At 51.7% G+C, this 20969-nt stretch overlaps 1 long non-coding RNA gene across 1 annotated transcript; it reads right to left on the bottom strand.

Annotated features, from left to right (window-relative positions):
- Positions 1-2010: 2010 nt before the first annotated feature.
- On the bottom strand, positions 2011-2488 carry LOC136004506 (uncharacterized). Its single transcript, XR_010608503.1, has 3 exons — positions 2397-2488; positions 2258-2311; positions 2011-2130 (listed from the first exon to the last, which is right to left on the bottom strand). It is a non-coding gene; the product is annotated as an uncharacterized LOC136004506 (long non-coding RNA).
- Between the last annotated feature and the right edge of the window lie 18481 nt (positions 2489-20969).

The raw sequence follows: 20969 nt of genomic DNA, 5'->3' as shown, positions 1-20969 counted from the left end.
GAGTTCTTAAGGTTTTGAATGGCCTTTGGGTACCCTTGGGACCTGCCTGCTGATTGTGATGGGGATCAGCATGTTGGCACACACACCCCGAGTGTGTTCAACCCACGGCCATTTTGTATGATCTCAAAAGTTAAGCAGAGTCGGGTTTGGGTCTTGTCTAGAGTTAGACAATGATATAGGAGGAGCAGGAGATTTTCCCCAAGGCTGGACAGTCATGAGTGGCATGGTGTGTGGGACAGCATGAGCGAGTGTCTGGTCCCAGTTGGTCCACTGGGCCCCTCCAGTGCTTTGGAAGCATCGGAGATGAAAGGCAGTTCTATGGAGTCCTCAGCAACAAGCTGCAGAGACTGCTGAAGGGAAGGGTGAATTATTTCAAGCCTGGTGGGCCCATGGCACTTCAGGCCATCAAGGCAGAAATGAAACACAGATATGGACTCATGATCAAGGGGTGGACTTAGCAATGGACACTATTGCCCAGGTTATTCACGAGTGTGAACACTGCACACAGCCTCTCCTGCTCTGAGAGACTGTTACAAGAAATGGAGACTGCCATCATGGACCAGACAGACTCAGCAGCTTTATAGAGACTGGTCCATGCACTAAGAGTGCACTGAGATAAGAATGATGGTATATTGAAAATGTGGGATCTGAGCATGACGTGAATGGTATGGATTAAGGGGTGGATACTGTCCTGGGTTCAGCGGTAGCAGTTGTTTTTTCTCCTTCTTAGTAGCTGGTGTAATGCTGTGGTTTTGATTTTTTGCCTGGGAACAGTGCTGATAACACCAATATTTTTAGTTGCTGCTCAAATGTTTGGTCTGGCCAAGGACTTTCTGAGCCTCATGCTCTGCCAGGGAGGAGGGGAAGCTAGGAGGAAGCAGAGACAGAACACCTGACCCAAACTAGCCAAAGATGTATTCCATATCACAGTACATCATGCCCAGGATGTAATGGGGAGTTACCCGGAAGGGCTAGGGATGAGGTATGGGTCGGTGCTCAGCTGGGGGGAGTGGGGTGACTTATCGGTCAGCTGGTGTAGAGGTGTTGTATTCTTTCCTCTTGTTATTTCCTTTATCATTATTATTATTGGTGGCAGCAGTAGTGATTTGTGTTATACCTTAGTTACTAAACTGTTCTTATCTCAACCTGTGGGAGTTACATTCTTTCCGATTCTCCTCTCCATCCCTCCAGGAGCAGGGGGAGGGCAAGAAGGGGGGGAGTGAGAGAGCAAGCTGTGTGGTTGGGTTTAAACCATGACACCATGTTATTCTCAACTCTTAATCACCACTCACACAGACAACCTTTCCATCTTCTCACAGCCCTCCTCATTTGGCAGCTTCACCTAAGTGTGGCACCTAAAACCAAAATGGTATCAGACACACAGAGAGAGAAAAATAGAAGCTGCAGCCAACCCTGAAATAAGTTGCTACTTTGGTGTTCCAAGCATGGCTCACCTTGGCCGAGTCATCTGAATGTTACTTTTCAGCTAGAGTTTGAGGGCGAGTTTGAGCCAGGGAGTCTTAGCCAGGTAGTCTGAACCAGGAATTCTGTGTTAGAATCAACGTGAAATTTGTGTGGATGCATGAGCTGCTCAGTGTCAGATTGAGCTTAAGTAAGTGTGAGAAGTCAGCACCAGAGAGTGCCTGAGCCAGTCTGTGTGAGAGAGAGCCTGCATGGTCTACAAGTCTTGAATGTGAGTCTAAGCCACAGAAAGAAAGCCAGAAAATTAAAGCTATGGAGCAGCCAATGAAACAGAGCCAGATAAAATAAGACCCAGCTATAGACTGTCGGGGTGCTTTTATCCCAGCTGGTGGTTTGGCCCACCCCTGACCCAGGGCACTAAGGGAAAGCTTGTGGGTAACACCCTCACTCCATAACACAATTAAGCTGTAGCTGCCCTACCCATGTAAGCTAATGCTGCAAAGTAGCTCCCTGCCTTTCCCTCAGCCTCATGCTACATTTCAAACCCCTTCCTACCATCCTAACCTTGTCCCGCACCCTCCAGTCCCAAGCAGCAGTCCCTCTCCTTAGCTTCCATAGTTCCATGGGTCTCAAGCTGGCCTTGATGGTCAGAACACCCACATTAGAGTCCTGGGATCTTGCCACAGCTGCCAAGTTTCTCTTTATCACCTGCAATAAGCAAACAGGAACATACTGTGCTGACCATCATCATCACCACCCCCACCCCACCCACCAATGCTGGCCTATTCTGTAACAGTCCTCTTCCTCCTTCAAAGCTCCTCAACATTATGCTCACCTGTTCCAATCCCATAGTAGAGTCCAACACTGAGCCTTTCCTTTTCTCCAAGTCCTACAAGTACAACAGAGACAAATGACCACAGTGCTTGCAAAAACTGACTGACCCTACAATCCTTCTCCTTACCTCCCTGACTCACCTCAAGCATTCATCCAACTCTAAAGATAGAGGACAGGCCCTACAACACCAAAAACAAATACTGAACCCCTTTGCCATATTCTTCTCAACAATTAAGACCCCCAACACACACAAACTCCTTATCTTCTCACAGCCCTTTTCAATTTGCAGCTTTACCTCTCTCGAGTTACCTGCGACACCTAGAAAAGAAATGGAAACATGCACACAGTGACAAAGAAATAGAAGCTGCACCTTTTCCTCAGCAAGTTCTATTTCCCTCTCCTGGGACTTTAATACTCATCCATTAGCCTTCAAAGGTTTTCTATCCCTTTATTCTAACGTGTACACCCCCTGGAAAACACTAAAAAGAAGGAATAATTGTGGTTTTATGAAAATGACAAGACCCTGAAATAAGTTGCTACTTGGGCGTTCTAAGCATAGCTCACCTTAGCTAAAACACCTGAATGTCTTCTTTTAGTCAAAATATGAGAATTAGTCTGAACCAAGAAGTCTGTATTAGTCTCAGTGTGAGATTCATGTGGATGTGTAAGCCAGTCAATGCCAGACTGAGCCAGTCTGTGTGAAAGTAAGCCTTCATGAGTCTGAGCCTCAGAATCTGCACCAGAAAACCCCTATGTGGTCTGAAACCAAATATAATTCTAAGACTAACTTCATAAAAAAGAAACTGTGTAGTCTGGGAATTATGAATGCAAAAATAAGCCAGAAAAAAAACCAAAATATTAAATACCAGAAAAGACCCAAGAAAGCAAACCCAGACAAAAAAGACAAAGCTGTACCTTGTCAGACTGTTTTTATACCAGCTGGTGGTTTGCCCCGCCCCTGAGCCAGGGCATTGAAGGAGGGGTTGCAGGTAGGGCCTTGTTGTGGTTGAACTCCATAAGGTTGGCATCAGCCCACCTTACAAGTGTATCAAGGTCCCTCTGGATGGCATCCCTTCCCTCCAGCATATCAACCAGACCACACAGCTTGGTGTCATCGGCAAACTTGCTGAGGGCGCACGCAATCCCACTGTCCATGTCAGCCATGAAGATGTTAAACAAGACCGGTCCCAACACCGATCCCTGAGGGACACCACTCGTTACTGGTCTCCAGCAGAACATCGAGCCATTGACCACAACTCTTTGTGTGCAGCCATCCAGCCAGTTCTTTATCTACCAAGTAGTCCATCTATCAAATTGATATTTTTCCAATTTAGAGAGAAGGATGTCATGTGGGACAGTGTCAAAAGCTTTGCACAAGTCCAGGTAGATGAAATCAACTGCTTTACCCTTATCCATCAATTCTGTAGCCCCATCATAGAAGGCCACCAAATTGGTCAGGCAGGATTTCCCCTTAGTGAAGCCATGCTGGCTGTCACCAAGCACCTTGTTGTTTTTCATGTGCCTTAGCATGCCTTCCAGGAGAATGTGCTCCAAGATTTTACCAGGCACAGAGGTGAGACTGACTGGTCTGTAATTCCCCGGGTCTTCCATTTTCCCCTTCTTGAAAATGGGGGTTATATTTCCCTTTTTCCAGTCGTCGGGAACTTCACCTGACTGCCATGATTTTTCAAATATGATGGCCAGTGGCTTAGCATCTTCATTCGCCAGCTCCTTCAGGACCCGCGGATGGATTCCATCACGTCCCATGGACTTGTGTGCATTCAGATTTTGAAGATGGTCTTGAACCAGATCCTCTCCCACAGTGGGCCCAAGGTCTTCATTCTCACAGTCCCTGCATCTACCTTCTAGGAACTGGGTGGTGCAGTCAGAGCCTTTGCCAGTGAAGACCGAGGCAAAGAAGTCATTCAGAACCTCAGCCTTCTCCAAATCCAGGGTAGCCAGTTCTCCCGAAAGCTTCCTCAGGGGGCCTATTTTGTCCCTAGTATGGTTTTTTGTTTGCTACGTACTTGTAGAATCCCTTCCTGTTATCCTTAACATCCCCGGCTAGGTTTAATTCTAAATGGGCCTTAGCCTTCCTAACCTGGTCCCTAGCTTCCTGGACAACATCCCTGTACTCTACCCAGGCCGCCTGTCCTTGCTTCCATTTCTTATAAGCCTCTTTTTTCCTTTGAATTTTCCTCAGCAGCTCCTTATCCATCCAAGGAGGTCTCCTGGCCCTTCTGCCGCACTTCCCTCTAGTTGGGATGCAGCACTCCTGAGCTTGTAGCAGGTGATCCTTGAATATCAACCAACAGTCTTGGGCCCCTCTGCCCTCCAGGGCTATATCCCATGGAACCTTACTAAGCAGGCTCCTGAAGAGGCCAAAGTCTGCTCTTTTGAAGTCCAGGGCAGTGAGCTTGCTACACGCTCTTCTCACTGTCCTGGGGTTCTCAAATTCCACCATAAATTCTGCCGTGCAGTGCCATCGTTCCAACAGATGTCAGGGTGGTTGAAGTCCTCCATGAGAACAAGGGCCTGCGAGCGTGAGGCTTTTCCTATCTGTCTGTAGAGTGCTTCATCCACGGGTTCTCCTTGATCAGGGGGCCTGTAAGAGATTCCAACAGTAATGTCTCCCAAGGCTGTTTTCCCTTTAACACTGACCCACAAACTCTCTGTAAACTGATCACCTGCCCCCAGACAGAGTTCCATACTCTCCAGCCTATCCCTAACATAAAGGGCAACTCCTCCTCCCCTCCTGCCGGGCCTGTCTTTTCTAAAGAGCCTGTAACCTTCCATTCCAACACTCCAGTCATAGGCGCCATCCCACCATGTTTCTGTTATGCCTGTTATCTCATACCCCCGTAGATGTGCACACATCTCCAATTCCTCTTGTTTGTTCCCCATGCTAGGGGCGTTTGTATAGAGGCATCTGAGACGAGCTCCAATTGAAGACGGCTCGTTGGCTGGAGCAGCTGGAATATATCTACATTGTTCCGAGCTTTTATTATAGGTGTTGGCAACTGACTGGGTGTGTTGGGATGGAATGATGCCCCCATCCCCCAACACATAGTTTAAAGCCTCCTTGACCAGTCTGGCAAGCCTCCTACCAAAACTGTTCTTCCCCTTCTTTACCAGAGCAGCTCCACCAGCCCCCAATAGACCTAGCCTACTAACTTCAGTCCTATGTTCAAGACACCCAAACCCCTGACTATAACACCACCCTTTTAACCATTTATTAACCTGTCCAATCCTCCTAGCTTTTTCTTGGTCCTCCCCTGTCCCCTGGAGAATTGACGAAAAGACTATCTGAGCACCGGTGCCCCTAACAACCTCTCCCAGGGCTCTGTAGTCTTTCTTTATGGTCCCCAGTCTACTACTACCTATATCCCTAGCACCCACATAGATCACCAGGAGCGGGTAATAGTCCGTGGAACTTACTAGAGTAGGCAGCCTCTCTGTAACATCCCTGATCCGTGCCCCTGGTAGGCAGCACACCTCCCTCGAGATGGGGTCAGGCCGACAGATGAGTGCTTCTGTCCCTTTCAAAGTAGAGTCCCCTATTAATATGACTCGCCGCTTTTTCTTTGTAGCGCCAGTAGAGATCTTTACCCGTGCATAATCCGGCTGTTTGTGGTGCAAGTGCATTTCCTCGTTAGTCTCCTGCAGGACAGCAAAGCGGTTCTGCGTGGGGACAACAGGTTTAGGGGGAAGCCCCTTGCCTTTAATTGTCCTTTTCCTCCTTCTTTTGTTATTTTTCTTTGTCACTAATTCCCTACTTCCCGGGTTGGTGGCCTCCTTCTTTCCTTCATGAGCTGGAGGGGAAGCTTGAGGCCCCTGCACAGTATGGGGCTGGAGCAAGCAGCTCTGCTTCCTCTCAGCTACCCTGACATCTTGAAGCCTGCTAATAGCATTCCGCAGCTCAGCCACCTGCTGCAGGAGGACCTCAACCAGGGAGCACTGAGTGCAGCCCTGCCCATCGTGCACCTTTCCCTCACAAGACCAGTTCAGGCACCGTCTACACTCTGAGCTCTGCACTGCAGCCTCCCCTGTCATCTGCTTTGTCTGGGTGCCTATGCTGGCCACCGCCGGGGAAGCCAGAGCAGAGCTCCCAGAACGGGCCCTGGCCTTACGACGGGTGCTCACCATCCCGCTTGCTCGCCCGTGCGAACTGCCGTGCTAACTGCCTCGTCCCTCTCCGTTTGTCTGCTCTGTTCGCCGCGCTCCTGGTTGCTCGTGCTCCCTGGGGCAGGTTTTTAACCACTCAGGGTTGGTGCTGCTGCTCCTGGCTCCGCCCCCTGTGAGTCAGCGGCTCACGTCCGCGGAGCTGCCGGCTCTTGGGCAGGTCTTGTCGAGGACTTGAAGCTCCCTCGGTAGCTCTGGCTGGTCTGAGTTGAGGCTCCTGGACGCTCATCTCTCTCCTGCTCCGGTGTTAAAGGCGTCCTCTCTCGAGCTACTCACCTCAGCAATTGACCGGCAACAGTTGGTGATGCCCGGTTTGAATCTCCCGCCGCTGCTCCTGGCTCCGCCCCCTGTGAGTCAGCGGCTCGCGTCCGCGGAGCTGCCGGCTTCTGGGCAGGTCCTGTCGAGGACTTGAAGCTCCATCGGTAGCTCTGGCTGCTCTGAGTTGAGGCTCCTGGACGCTGATCTCTCCCCCCTCTGGTGTTAAAGGCGTCCTCTCTCGAGCTACTCACCTCAGCAAGTTCAGGGTACAAAGGATCTGAGGCCAGCTGTACCCCAACTGAGAGGTACTGGCAGCCTATGAAGGGGTATGAGCTGCTTCAGAAGTGATTGGCACTGAAGCACAGCTCCTCCTGGCACCCCAGTTTCCCGTACTGGGATGGGTGTTCAAAGGCAGGGTTTCCTCTACACATCATGCAGCTGATGCTACGTGGAGTAAATGGGCTGCGCTAATTACACAATGAGCTCGAATAGAAAATCTCAGTGATCCAGGCATTCTAGAAGTCATCATGGACTGGCCAGAGGGCAAAGATTTTGGAATGTCACCAGAGGAGGAGGTGATGCGTATTGAAGAGGCCCCACCATATAATAAACTGTCAGAAAATGAAAAGCAGTGTGCCTTGTTTACTGATGGGTCCTGCCGTATTGTGGGAAAGCATTGGAGTTGGAAGGCAGCCGTATGGAGTCCTCGATGACATATTGCAGAAACTGCTGAAGGAGAGGGCGAATCGAGTCAGTTTGCCGAGGTGAAAGCCATCCAGATGGCCCTGGATGTTGCTGAACGAGAAAAGTGGCCACTTCTTTATCTCTACACTGACTCATGGATGGTGGCAATTGTTCTGTGTGGGTGGTTGCAGCAATGGAAGCAAAGCAACTGGCAACGCAGAGGTAAACCCATCTGGGCTGCTGCACTGTGGCAAGATATCGCTGCCTGTGTGCCGAAACTGGTGGTGAAGGTACGCCATGTAGATGCCCATGTACACAACAGTCGGGCCACTGAGGAACACCAGAACAACCAACAAGTGGATAAAGCTGCTAAGATTGAAGTGGCTCAGATGGACTTAGACTGGCAACATAAAGGTGAATTATTTTTGGCCCGGTGGGCCCATGACACTTCAGGCCATCAGGGCAGAGATGCAACATATAGATGGGCCTGTTACCGAGGGATGGACTTTAAGAATGGAAACTATTGCCCAGGTTATTCATGAGTGTGAAACATGTGCTGCAATTAAACAAGCCAAATGGTTAAAGCCTCTTTGGTATGGAGGACTATGGCTGAAGTACAAATATGGGGAGGCCTGGCAGATTGACTATATCACACTCCCACCAAACCGCCAAGGTAAGCGCCATGTGCTTACTATGGTGGAAGCAACCACCGGATGGCTGGAAACATATGCTGTGCCCCATGCCACCGCCCCAAAAGCTATCCTGGGCCTTGAGAAACAAATTTTGTGGCGACAAAGCACCCCAGAGAGATTTGAGTCAGATAATGGGACTCGTTTCCGTAATATCCTTATAGACACTTGGGCCAAAGAGCATGGCATTGAGTGGGTATATCATATCCCCTACCATGCATAAGCCTCTGGGAAGACTGAACACTACAATGGGCTGTTAAGAACCACACTAAGAGCAATGGGTGGGGGAACTTTCAAGCATTGGGATACACACTTACCAAAGGACACCTGGTTGGTCAACACCAGACGATCTGCCAACCGAGCTGGCCCAGCCCAGTCAGAACTTTTATATTTTGTAGAAGGGGAGAAAGTTCCTGTGATGCACATGAAGAATTTGCTGCGGAAGACAGTTTGTGTTATTCCTGCTTCAGGTAAAGGCAAACCCACTCGTGGGATTGCTTTTGCTCAGGGACCTGGGTATACTTGGTGGGTAATGTGGGAAGATGGGGAAGTCCGATGTATACTTCATGGAGATTTGATTTTAGGTGAAAACAGCCAATGAACTTTAGTTGTATGCTGTTGCCTGCTGTGTAATACTTTTATAGCCCATCAACTATATGTCTTCAAGTCATCAGCAATTGGCCCTGACTTCCTTCCAACCGTCATCCCAACAGAGAATGAATTTTGATAGAACCAGACAAGTTCTGCAGTGAAGTAACAATCAGCATCAGCAGGCAACGATCCAACACTGCACACAGCCTTTCCTGCCCTGGATGACTGTTACAAGGGATGGAACCTGACATCATGGACCGAATGGACTTGACAGCATTATAGGGATTGTTCCATGCACTAAGAAATGATTTCTTTGTCTGTGTGTGTATGTGAATGTGTGTGTGTATATATATATATGTAAGAGAGATGGTATATTGTAAATGTGTGATCTGAGCATGATGTTAATGGCATGGAATTAAGGGGTGGATACTGTCCTGGGTTTACCAGTAGCTGTTTTTCTCCTTCGTAATAACTGGTGCAAGCTCTGTGTTTTGACTTCCAGCCTGGGAATAGAGCTGATAACACGCATTGTTTTTAATTGTTGCTAAGTAGTGTTTATTCTGGCCAAGGACTTTGTGAGTCTCATGCTCTGCTGGGGACGAGGGGAGGCCGGGAGGAAGCGGAGACAGGACACCTGACTTAAGCTAGCCAAAGAGGTATTCCATACCATAGCATGTCATGCCCAGGATGTAAGGGAGAGTTACCCGGAAGAGCTGGGGGACTGCAGGGTTGGTTGAGGTATCGGTCAGTGCTCGGCTGGGGGGAGTGTGGGCAGTTATTGGTCGGCTGGTTTTGAGGTGTTGCGTTCTTTTCTCTTGTTATTTTTTTTATCATTATTATTATTGGTGGTAGCAGTAGTGGTTTATGTTATATCTTAGTTACTGAAATGTTTTTATTTCAACCTGTGGGAGTTGCATTCTTTTTGATTCTCTTCTCTGTCCCTCTGGGTGTAGGGGGAGGGCAAGAAGGGGGGGAGGGAGTGAACGAGCTGTGTGATTTATGGCTGACTTTGTTTAAACCATGACAGGAGGCGCCCTCCTCAACCCTCAAGGGCCCTCCTCGCCCCTCAAGGGCGCACTGAAACGCAAACCTCGCCCCTCAAAGACCCGCCTCGTCCCTCAAGAGTCTGCCTCGCCATGCAAGCGCCCACCTGAAGCACCCACCACGCCACTTCAAGTGCTCAACTGAAGCGCCCACCACAGACCTCAAATGCCCACCTCGCCCCTCAAATGCACAACTGTATTGCTCGCCTCATCACTCAAGCACTCAGCTGAAGACCCCGCCTTGCCCCTCAGGCATGCGCCTCGCCTATCAAGCGCCTGACTCGCCCCTCAAGCGCCCCCCTGATGTGCCCGCCTCGCCCCTTAAGGGCACTCCTTGCCCCTCAGGCGCCCAACCGAAGCGCCCGCACGGCCCCTCAGGCGCCCAACTCAAGCGCCCACATTGCCCCTCAGGCATGCGCCTCGCCCCTCAGGTGCCTGCCTCACCCCTCAAGGGCCTGCCTCACCCCTGAAGCGCCCACTGAAACACAAACCTCGCCCCCCAAAGACCTGCCTCGCACCTCAAGAGCCTGCTTCGCCACGCAAGCGCCCAACTGAAGTGCCCTCCCTGCTCCTCAGGCGCTCAAGTGAAGCATCTGTCTCGCTCCTCAGGCACCCGTCTGAAGCGCCCACCTCGCCCCTTAAAGAGCCCACCTGAAGCGCCCACCACACCACTTCAAGCACTCACCTGAAGCGCCCACCACAGACCTCACACGCCCACCTAGCCCCTCAAATGCACAACTGAAGCGCACGCCTCATCACTCAAGCGCTCAACTGAAGTCCCCACCTTGACCCTCAAGAGCCCAACCAAAACGCCCGCCTCGCCCCTCAGGCGCCCGCCTGACTCCTCAAGGGCCCTCCTCACCCCTCAAGGGCCCACTGAAGTGCAAACCTCGCACCTCAAATACCCGCCTCGCCCCTCAAGCGCCTGACCGAAGAGCCCGCCTCGGCCCTCAAACGACCACCTCAAGTGCCCGCCTCGCTTCTCACATGCCCACCTCAAGCGCCCGCCTCACCCCTGAAGCACCCAACCGAAGCGCCGCATCGCCCCTCAGGCGCCCAACCTAAGCGCCTGCCGCGCCCCTCAGGCGCCCAACTGAACCGCCCACCGCACCCCTCAGGGGCCCAACCCAAGCGCCCGCTGCACCCCTCAGGCGCCCACTGAAGAGGAAACCTCATCCCTCAAACACCCGCCTCGCGCCTCAAGAGCCCACCTCACCACGCAAGCGCCCAGCTGAAGCGCCCTCCCCCCTCCTCAGGCGCCCAAGTGAAGCACCCGCATGGCTCCTTAGGCGCCTCTCTGAAGTACTCACCTCGCACCTCAAGTGCCCACCCAAACTGCCCATCACGCCACTTCAAGCGCTCACCTGAAGCGCCCACCACAGACTTCAAACGCCCACCTCAACCTCAAACGCACAACTGAAGCTCACGCCTCATCACTCAGGCGCACAACTGAAACACCTGCCTCGCCCCTCAGGAGCCCGCCTCGCCCCTCAAGTGCCCAAATGCAGTGCCAGCATAGCCCCTCAAGAGCTCAAATGAAGTGCCCACCTTGCCCCTTAAAGCGCCCACCTGAAGCGCCCACCACGCACCTCAAACGCCCACCTCGCCCCTCAAATGCACAAATGAAGCGCATGCCTCATTACTCAAGCGCTCAAATGAAGACCCCGCCTTACCCCTCAAGTGCTCAACCGAAGTACCCGCCTCGTCCCTCAAGCGCCCAACCCAAGCGCCCGCCTCGCCCCTCAAGCACCCACCCAAAGTGCCCGCCTCACCCCTCAAGCACCCACCTTGCCCTTCAAGCACCCAACTGAACCTCCCGCCTCGCCCCTCAAGCTCCAAACTGAAGTGCCCGACTTGAGCCTCAAGCGCCCTCCTCACCCTTCAAGCGCCCGCCTCACCCCTCAAGCGCCCAACTGAAGCGCCCACCGCGCCCCTCAAGTGCGCAACCGAAGCGCTCGCCTCGCCCCTCAGGCGCCCAACCGAAGCGCCCGCCTCGCCCCTCAGACGCGCGCCTCGCCCCTCAGGCGCCCAACTGAAGCGCCCGCCTTGCCCCTCAGGCGACCGCCTTACCCCTCAAGGGCCCTCCTCTCCCCTCGAGTGCCCATTGAAGCACAAACCTTGCCCTTCAAAGACCTACCTCGCGCCTCAAGAGCCCGCCTCACCACGCAAGCGCCCAACTGAAGTGCCCGTCCCGCTCCTCAGGTGCCCAAGTGAAGCACCCACCTCGCTCCTCAGGCACCCATCTGAAGCGCCCGCCTCGCCCCTCAAGCGCCCAACTGTAGTGCCCACCTCGCCCCTCAAGCGCCCACCTGAAGCACCCGCCTAGCCCATCAGGCGCCCACCTCACCCCTCAAGGGCCCTCCTCGCCCCTCAAGCGCCCACTGAAGCGCAGAACTCACCCCTCAAAGACCCACCTCACGCCTCAAGAGCCCGCCTCGCCACGCAAGAGCCCAACTGAAGCGCCCTCCCCGCTCCTCAAGCGCCCAAGTGAAGCACCCGCCGTGCTCCTCAGGCACCCATCTGAAGCGCCCGACTCGTCCCTCAAGAGCGCAGCTGAATCTACCAGCTCACCCCTCAGGGGCCCACCTTGCGCCTCAAGCGCCCAACTGAAGTGTCCGCCTCACACCTCAAAGGCCCGCCGCGCCCCTCAAGGGTCTGCCCTGCCCCTCAAGCACCCGCCTGGCCACTCAAGCGCCTAACTGCTATTCCCGCCTTGCCCCTCAAGCTCCAAACTGATGCTCCTGCTTCGCCCCTGAAGCGCCCGACCAAAGCGCCTGCCTTGTCCCTCAAGCGCCCGCCTCGCCCCTCAGGCGCCCGACTGAAACGCCTGCCTCAACCCTCAGGAGCTCAAATGAAGCGCCCATCACACCACTTAAAGCACCCACCTGAAGCGCCCACAAATGAAGCCCATGCCTCACTCAAGCGCTCAACTGAAGACCCCACCTTGCCCCTAAAGAGCTCAACCGAAGCACCCGCCTCGCCCTTCAAGCGCCCAACTGAAGCACCCACCTCGCCCCTCAGGCACCCAACTAAAGCGCCTGCATCGCCCCTCAGGCACCCAACTGAAGCGCCCACCTTGCCCCTCAGGCATGTGCCTCACCCCTCAGGCACCCGCCTCACCCTTCAAGGGCCCACCTCACCCCTCAAGCGCCCACTGAAACACAAACCTTGCCCCTCAAAGACCTGCCTCGCGCCTCAAGAGCCTGCTTCGCCACACAAGCGCCCAACTGGAGTGCCCATCTCGCTCCTCAGGTGCCCGTCTGAAGCGCCCACCTTGCCCCTTAAAGCGCCTACCTGAAGCGCCCACCACGCAACTTCAAGCGCTCACCTGAAGCACCCACCACAGACCTCAAATGCCCGCCTCGCCCCTCAGGTGCCCACCTCTCTGCCAAAGCGCCAAACCGAACTGCCGACCGCTCCCCCGCAGCGCTCAGCTGAAGCATGGAGCTCTCCACTGAAACACCGACTTCCCCCCAGAGCACTAAACCAAAGTGCCGATCTCTCCACTGAAGCACTTAACCGAAACGCCAACCTCGGCCCTGGAGCACTAAACCAAAGCGCCGTTCTCTCCCCTGGAGCGCCGACCTCAACCCTTAAAGCACTAAGCTGGAGGACCGACCTCAACCCATCAAGCGCTTAACCGGAGTGCCTACCCCCCCCCCGGACCACTAAACTGGAGCGCAGTCCTCCCGCCTGGAGCTCTAAACCAGAGCACCCACCTCCCGCTGGAGCGCTAAACCTGAGAGCCGAGTCGCCCAAGCCTACCCCTGCTTTGCTGAGAATAAATCCACAGGCACCACATTCCCGGGAACATCCTAAACACCCTGCCTGTCAAAATCCTTTCCCTGCATCAACTATGGCTCAAACATAGGAGATGACAGATGTCACCTCATGGACCAGCCGGGATGGGGAAGAAAAAATATCCCCAGCTGGGGGAGGAAGAAGAACAATATCCCCCATCTGTGTTTTTTTGGTTCTAAGCATCTAAAAGTCTGAAAAGGAAAACCGTTTTAAATCGATAACCCACGTCCCACACATACACAAAAAACCTTAAACCTACAACCAGTCACACACTAAAATTGACTGGAGTTCCACGCCCAACACCAGTAACATCTACCTTACATAAACTTAGGAAATTACTAACATAAATTTCATTTAAATGCATTTACATACATAAATAACTTTGTTCACGTTTTAAAACTCATCCTTACAAATCCAACAACACCTTACTACCTACACAAAAAGCTCAACAGGTAGCATGCTTTGTCACATAATGATCAACAGACATCCTTTTACACACTGCAATGCAGCCTTCCATTTGACATAGAGAGCTTTCATGCCTCTAACTGAAGTCTTCTACATGCTGCAAATCACCATCCAGGTACAGACGGAGTTCTTCTCGAATCTACAGATTCTCAACATATGAGCCTGCAGACAAAACCACATTTCTATCAATATTATTACAATGACCTCTAAACATCCTCCCCTCACTTTTCTCTATATCTGCACCCAACAGACAACATTCACTGCACCCAACAGACAACATTCACTGCACCTAAACATACTTAACAACCACCTACACCCATATATGAGACAGGAACTTAAGGGCTGCCACACCAACTCTCACATATTCTTTTCCAAATACAAAACAACCCCAACCCCCCCCCCCCCCCCCCCAAGCCTGGGTTCAGGAATTCTCAGCAACTAAATCCCCTGAAGCCTCAAAACCACCCTGCCTGAAAACCCCATACCTGCACTGACCGCCGCTCAAACACATGCAGTGATGAACATAACCTCACAGACTGGCTGGAAGCAGTAAAAAAAAAAAAAAAAAAAAAACAACAAACAAACAAAAAAACACACCTGGTGGAGGAAAGAGAAATAAATAATCCTGTCTGTGATTTTTGTTTCTAAACATATAAAGACCCGTAAAGAAAAAAAAAAGAAATTTAAATCTACAACCCACATCCCACACGTACACACAAGACCTAAGCCTAGAACCACCCACACAAGCTTCCACTCATCTCTACATGCTCACACACATGCCAAATGCATCACCCTGACACCTGCCACACAGGCCCAAACTTCACCACTGCTCATCCCTACCACTCCTACCCCTGCCTCCCTGGAATAAATCCACAGGAACCACATTCCAGGGAACACCCTAAACACCCTGCTGCCAAAACCATGCCCCTGCACCCAATGTTGCTCAAACACAGGCCATAACAAATGTTACCTATCACAGAGATCATCAGGACTACAGAGCTACACTGCGATAATGAAAACCCACCACATACGTTCCAGAGTTCAAGAACTCTAGTTAAGAGAAAACCAGAGACAGAGAATTCTCAACTAGTTTATTAAAATAGGAAACTATTGAGATAGTAAAGAAAACAGTAAAGGATAATTCTCATGGCTGCTTATCTTACCAACCCCAAGGACCCTGTGAAGACCATCAGCAAACCAGCTCCGAGAACCATCATGGCAGTGTGAGGTGACATGCTCAACATTAGTGGGAGTCCCCAGTCAGGCAACATTCACCTGGGTGGGGCAAGCCTCTGCCTCCCTCACATAGCATGAGGCTTGGGCTTTCGAACTCACAAAAAAGCATGCTCATTGCGATGCAGGGGGCCAGCCCCTGTTGCAAGAAGTGACCAACAATATCTAGGAAGGTGTCCAAGGCTCAGGACTTTTACAGGCAGTTCTAAAGCAGAACTTCATGGGTAGGAACCAAAGCTAGACTTTTCATGAAACAGCCAAAGCACAACTTTCTGTGAGGAGCCAAAGAGAACAAACAGTACTTTCCCACCTGTGCCTGTTTCACCACAGACCATTACCACTGTCCCTGACACAACACCCCAGACTTAAGCCCCACAAATGGCACCTTGGCTATGGCACCCGAAACAAAAACAGTAGCAGACACATTGAGAGAGCTCAAAACTGTACCCTTCCCTCAGCAAGTCCCAACTCCCTCTTCCGACACTCTGCTGCTCATCTGCTGGCCTCTGCACATCTTAGGTTCTCTTCTTTGAGCACATGCACCGCCTGCAGAACAACATGAACAGCTAGTTTTATTTTCATGAAAACAACAAGACAATCAGTTGATGCTTCAGTCTGCTAAGCATAGCTCACCTAGCCCAAGACAGCTCTGGGGGGCTGAGCTCCTGTCATGGTTTAAACAAAGTCAGCCATAAATCACACAGCTCGTTCACTCCCTCCCCCCCTTCTTGCCCTCCCCCTACACCCAGAGGGACAGAGAAGAGAATCAAAAAGAATGCAACTCCCACAGGTTGAAATAAAAACATTTCAGTAACTAAGATATAACATAAACCACTACTGCTACCACCAATAATAATAATGATAAAAAAAATAACAAGAGAAAAGAACGCAACACCTCAAAACCAGCCGACCAATAACTGCCCACACTCCCCCCAGCCGAGCACTGACCGATACCTCAACCAACCCTGCAGTCCCCCAGCTCTTCCGGGTAACTCTCCCTTACATCCTGGGCATGACATGCTATGGTATGGAATACCTCTTTGGCTAGCTTAAGTCAGGTGTCCTGTCTCCGCTTCCTCCCGGCCTCCCCTCGTCCCCAGCAGAGCATGAGACTCACAAAGTCCTTGGCCAGAATAAACACTACTTAGCAACAATTAAAAACAATGCGTGTTATCAGCTCTATTCCCAGGCTGGAAGTCAAAACACAGAGCTTGCACCAGTTATTACGAAGGAGAAAAACAGCTACTGGTAAACCCAGGACAGTATCCACCCCTTAATTCCATGCCATTAACATCATGCTCAGATCACACATTTACAATATACCATCTCTCTTACATATATATATATACACACACACATTCACATACACACACAGACAAAGAAATCATTTCTTAGTGCATGGAACAATCCCTATAATGCTGTCAAGTCCATTCGGTCCATGATGTCAGGTTCCATCCCTTGTAACAGTCATCCAGGGCAGGAAAGGCTGTGTGCAGTGTTGGATCGTTGCCTGCTGATGCTGATTGTTACTTCACTGCAGAACTTGTCTGGTTCTATCAAAATTCATTCTCTGTTGGGATGACGGTTGGAAGGAAGTCAGGGCCAATTGCTGATGACTTGAAGACATATAGTTGATGGGCTATAAAAGTATTACACAGCAGGCAACAGCATACAACTAAAGTTCATTGGCTGTTTTCACCTAAAATCAAATCTCCATGAAGTATACATCGGACTTCCCCATCTTCCCACATTACCCACCAAGTATACCCAGGTCCCTGAGCAAAAGCAATCCCACGAGTGGGTTTGCCTTTACCTGAAGCAGGAATAACACAAACTGTCTTCCGCAGCAAATTCTTCATGTGCATCACAGGAACTTTCTCCCCTTCTACAAAATATAAAAGTTCTGACTGGGCTGGGCCAGCTCGGTTGGCAGATCGTCTGGTGTTGACCAACCAGGTGTCCTTTGGTAAGTGTGTATCCCAATGCTTGAAAGTTCCCCCACCCATTGCTCTTAGTGTGGTTCTTAACAGCCCATTGTAGTGTTCAGTCTTCCCAGAGGCTTATGCATGGTAGGGGATATGATATACCCACTCAATGCCATGCTCTTTGGCCCAAGTGTCTATAAGGATATTACGGAAACGAGTCCCATTATCTGACTCAAATCTCTCTGGGGTGCTTTGTCGCCACAAAATTTGTTTCTCAAGGCCCAGGATAGCTTTTGGGGCGGTGGCATGGGGCACAGCATATGTTTCCAGCCATCCGGTGGTTGCTTCCACCATAGTAAGCACATGGCGCTTACCTTGGCGGTTTGGTGGGAGTGTGATATAGTCAATCTGCCAGGCCTCCCCATATTTGTACTTCAGCCATAGTCCTCCATACCAAAGAGGCTTTAACCATTTGGCTTGTTTAATTGCAGCACATGTTTCACACTCATGAATAACCTGGGCAATAGTTTCCATTCTTAAAGTCCATCCCTCGGTAACAGGCCCATCTATATGTTGCATCTCTGCCCTGATGGCCTGAAGTGTCATGGGCCCACCGGGCCAAAAATAATTCACCTTTATGTTGCCAGTCTAAGTCCATCTGAGCCACTTCAATCTTAGCAGCTTTATCCACTTGTTGGTTGTTCTGGTGTTCCTCAGTGGCCCGACTGTTGTGTACATGGGCATCTACATGGCGTACCTTCACCACCAGTTTCGGCACACAGGCAGCGATATCTTGCCACAGTGCAGCAGCCCAGATGGGTTTACCTCTGCGTTGCCAGTTGCTTTGCTTCCATTGCTGCAACCACCCACACAGAACAATTGCCACCATCCATGAGTCAGTGTAGAGATAAAGAAGTGGCCACTTTTCTCGTTCAGCAACATCCAGGGCCATCTGGATGGCTTTCACCTCGGCAAACTGACTCGATTCGCCCTCTCCTTCAGCAGTTTCTGCAATATGTCATCGAGGACTCCATACGGCTGCCTTCCAACTCCAATGCTTTCCCACAATACGGCAGGACCCATCAGTAAACAAGGCACACTGCTTTTCATTTTCTGACAGTTTATTATATGGTGGGGCCTCTTCAATACGCATCACCTCCTCCTCTGGTGACATTCCAAAATCTTTGCCCTCTGGCCAGTCCATGATGACTTCTAGAATGCCTGGATCACTGAGATTTTCTATTCGAGCTCATTGTGTAATTAGCGCAGCCCATTTACTCCACGTAGCATCAGCTGCATGATGTGTAGAGGAAACCCTGCCTTTGAACACCCATCCCAGTACGGGAAACTGGGGTGCCAGAGGAGCTGTGCTTCAGTGCCAATCACTTCTGAAGCAGCTCATACCCCTTCATAGGCTGCCAGTACCTCTCAGTTGGGGTACAGCTGGCCTCAGATCCTTTGTACCCTGAACTTGCTGAGGTGAGTAGCTCGAGAGAGGACGCCTTTAACACCAGAGGGGGGAGAGATCAGCGTCCAGGAGCCTCAACTCAGAGCAGCCAGAGCTACCGATGGAGCTTCAAGTCCTCGACAGGACCTGCCCAGAAGCCGGCAGCTCCGCGGACGCGAGTCGCTGACTCACAGGGGGCGGAGCCAGGAGCAGCGGCGGGAGATTCAAACCGGGCATCACCAACTGTTGCCGGTCAATTGCTGAGGTGAGTAGCTCGAGAGAGGACGCCTTTAACACCGGAGCAGGAGAGAGATGAGCGTCCAGGAGCCTCAACTCAGACCAGCCAGAGCTACCGAGGGAGCTTCAAGTCCTCGACAAGACCTGCCCAAGAGCCGGCAGCTCCGCGGACGTGAGCCGCTGACTCACAGGGGGCGGAGCCAGGAGCAGCAGCACCAACCCTGAGTGGTTAAAAACCTGCCCCAGGGAGCACGAGCAACCAGGAGCGCGGCGAACAGAGCAGACAAACGGAGAGGGACGAGGCAGTTAGCACGGCAGTTCGCACGGGCGAGCAAGCGGGATGGTGAGCACCCGTCGTAAGGCCAGGGCCCGTTCTGGGAGCTCTGCTCTGGCTTCCCCGGCGGTGGCCAGCATAGGCACCCAGACAAAGCAGATGACAGGAGAGGCTGCAGTGCAGAGCTCAGAGTGTAGACGGTGCCTGAACTGGTCTTGTGAGGGAAAGGTGCACGATGGGCAGGGCTGCACTCAGTGCTCCCTGGTTGAGGTCCTCCTGCAGCAGGTGGCTGAGCTGCGGAATGCTATTAGCAGGCTTCAAGATGTCAGGGTAGCTGAGAGGAAGCAGAGCTGCTTGCTCCAGCCCCATACTGTGCAGGGGCCTCAAGCTTCCCCTCCAGCTCATGAAGGAAAGAAGGAGGCCACCAACCCGGGAAGTAGGGAATTAGTGACAAAGAAAAATAACAAAAGAAGGAGGAAAAGGACAATTAAAGGCAAGGGGCTTCCCCTAAACCTGTTGTCCCCACGCAGAACCGCTTTGCTGTCCTGCAGGAGACTAACGAGGAAATGCACTTGCACCACAAACAGCCGGATTATGCACGGGTAAAGATCTCTACTGGCGCTACAAAGAAAAAGCGGCGAGTCATATTAATAGGGGACTCTACTTTGAAAGGGACAGAAGCACTCATCTGTCGGCCTGACCCCATCTCGAGGGAGGTGTGCTGCCTACCAGGGGCACGGATCAGGGATGTTACAGAGAGGCTGCCTACTCTAGTAAGTTCCACGGACTATTACCCGCTCCTGGTGATCTATGTGGGTGCTAGGGATATAGGTAGTAGTAGACTGGGGACCATAAAGAAAGACTACAGAGCCCTGGGAGAGGTTGTTAGGGGCACCGGTGCTCAGATAGTCTTTTCGTCAATTCTCCAGGGGACAGGGGAGGACCAAGAAAAAACTAGGAGGATTGGACAGGTTAATAAATGGTTAAAAGGGTGGTGTTATAGTCAGGGGTTTGGGTGTCTTGAACATAGGACTGAAGTTAGTAGGCTAGGTCTATTGGGGGCTGGTGGAGCTGCTCTGGTAAAGAAGGGGAAGAACAGTTTTGGTAGGAGGCTTGCCAGACTGGTCAAGGAGGCTTTAAACTATGTGTTGGGGGATGGGGGCATCATTCCATCCCAACACACCCAGTCAGTTGCCAACACCTATAATAAAAGCTCGGAACAATGTAGATATATTCCAGCTGCTCCAGCCAACGAGCCGTCTTCAATTGGAGCTCGTCTCAGATGCCTCTATACAAACGCCCCTAGCATGGGGAACAAACAAGAGGAATTGGAGATGTGTGCACATCTACGGGGGTATGAGATAACAGGCATAACAGAAACATGGTGGGATGGCGCCTATGACTGGAGTGTTGGAATGGAAGGTTACAGGCTCTTTAGAAAAGACAGGCCCGGCAGGAGGGGAGGAGGAGTTGCCCTTTATGTTAGGGATAGGCTGGAGAGTATGGAACTCTGTCTGGGGGCAGGTGATCAGTTTACAGAGAGTTTGTGGGTCAGTGTTAAAGGGAAAACAGCCTTGGGAGACATTACTGTTGGAATCTCTTACAGGCCCCCTGATCAAGGAGAACCCGTGGATGAAGCACTCTACAGACAGATAGGAAAAGCCTCACGCTCGCAGGCCCTTGTTCTCATGGAGGACTTCAACCACCCTGACATCTGTTGGAACGATGGCACTGCACGGCAGAATTTATGGTGGAATTTGAGAACCCCAGGACAGTGAGAAGAGCGTGTAGCAAGCTCACTGCCCTGGACTTCAAAAGAGCAGACTTTGGCCTCTTCAGGAGCCTGCTTAGTAAGGTTCCATGGGATATAGCCCTGGAGGGCAA

Source organism: Lathamus discolor, chromosome W (genome assembly GCF_037157495.1).
Source record: "Lathamus discolor isolate bLatDis1 chromosome W, bLatDis1.hap1, whole genome shotgun sequence".
Lineage (NCBI taxonomy): Eukaryota > Metazoa > Chordata > Aves > Psittaciformes > Psittacidae > Lathamus > Lathamus discolor.
Note: the sequence above shows the minus strand (reverse complement) of the source record. Positions and strands in the feature narration are given on the sequence as shown.